Below are 1,720 nucleotides of genomic sequence, written 5' to 3'. Positions count from 1 at the left end.
TCAGTTTCCCGCGTTCCCCGCCTATCTAGGTATTTTCGTGTCCGACTCGCGCCAGCGCCCGCTTAGTTTTTAGTTTTTTGTACTTTCTCCCCACCGCTGTCTTTTTCGTAACGGAAGAGTCAGTAGTCAGTCGTAGTAGGATCTCTGAGGGAGAAGCAGCGCGAGCTAATTCTTGTACCAAATAAACTATTCTCAAAAAACACGAAAGCCTTGATAAAACCTTACCACGGTAAGTTTCGGTGCCTCCCACACGGCACCGTACAGAAAATTCGGCACAAGCCAGGAAAGGAAAAACCGCGTCCACTTACGCGAGGGCACAAGCCACCACGAGGCCCAAGCCCCGACAACTGTTGTTATCTCAAAGATAAAACAATTGTTGTTATTGAATATATTTGTTATAACGAAGAAGAAAGAGCCGTGATTATTGGTAGAAAATTTTTGGCAAAAAATTCTTTGCGCTTCTATCCTTGCGAGTCACAAAATATGGATATATATGTGGTTAAAAATTTATCGGATCTAATGATGTGGTCAATTACAGAAATAATAAATAAAGCCGTTCAGCTTCCATTGAAAGACTTCCTGGTGTTGCATGCCGTTATTACATTCATCATTAAAATAAAATAAGAAGACAGAATGTCCTCATGCTGCTTATTTTTCGTCGTTTATAGTACGTTACTGTACAAAGATAATTATTTTTCAACATTTATAATAATAACATTTATAACACATATAATTTTTCAGAATGGCGTTTTACGTTGTGTTATATGATACGTACAGTATAACAGTACCAACTAAATGGATAGACTTTGCGCGATCTACATTTAAAATGCCGAAAAAATGTAAACAGCTTACTCAAGCTTGCATGAAAGAATGGCTACCATGTGATGATTGAGATGAATTCATATATCAGAAGAGCTTTGGTCCTTATGGTTCGTTTTATACATGTGTAACCTACATTAAAATATGAAATGAAAATAATATTCGAAAACATATTATAGAAACGTATCAAAATGCACGGTCGGTAGAAAAAGCAATAAGCGATATATCTGCGTCAGATGACAATATTATTAGGCAGACACAAACAAAAAATGCTTCAAAGAAGAGGCTTATCAAAAAACGATAATTCTTTGATGATACATCGAGCGACGAAGGTATTTAACAAATTTGTATAATACATTTTATATTTTAAAGTTACAATATAAAAAGTAACAATTATGGAAATTTATAGATGAACCAGAGACGATTACAATTACAGTGCCCTCCAATTACATTTCACCAATAGAAAGCGGAAATGTATCCGATTCATTGAGCCAACCGATTAATAAATTATTAATTAGTAGTCAGTCAGGTTTAAACATGCAGAAAACGATGACACACGATGATTGTGATGAGCAAGAAAAGAAAACTTCAAAAGGTATATTTTAAATTGTTATTATGTAATATAAATTTATGATGAATAAGAATATATATTAGACCGACCAATCAAAAAATTTTTCAACGAGACTGGCCGGAAAATGATTCTTTGTTTAATTCTAAGCAACTTTTCAGAACATACTTGGGGTCTAAAATGACGTTTAACCGTTCCTAAAATCGTTTGAAATTTTTTTGTCAGGTCAAAATCACGAGACTTCATATACGTACTAATAACTCATCTTTTCGCATTGAAAACGTGTTCCTACAACAAAATGATGTTCTTGACTTCGAAAGAGGATGAAAAGAA

General features: G+C 34.5%; 1 long non-coding RNA gene across 1 annotated transcript; it reads left to right on the top strand.

Moving 5' to 3' along the window:
* The first annotated feature begins 309 nt into the window (after nt 1-309).
* LOC105556936 lies at nt 310-1,433 on the top strand. Its single transcript, XR_001008568.1, has 3 exons — nt 310-667; nt 742-1,151; nt 1,229-1,433. It is a non-coding gene; the product is annotated as an uncharacterized LOC105556936 (long non-coding RNA).
* Nucleotides 1,434-1,720: the final 287 nt, after the last annotated feature.

This window comes from Vollenhovia emeryi, unplaced genomic scaffold, assembly GCF_000949405.1.
Source record: "Vollenhovia emeryi isolate VEMERY1.0 unplaced genomic scaffold, V.emery_V1.0 DF939695.1, whole genome shotgun sequence".
Classification (NCBI taxonomy): Eukaryota; Metazoa; Arthropoda; class Insecta; order Hymenoptera; family Formicidae; genus Vollenhovia; species Vollenhovia emeryi.
This window is presented reverse-complemented; position numbering and strand designations above follow the sequence as displayed.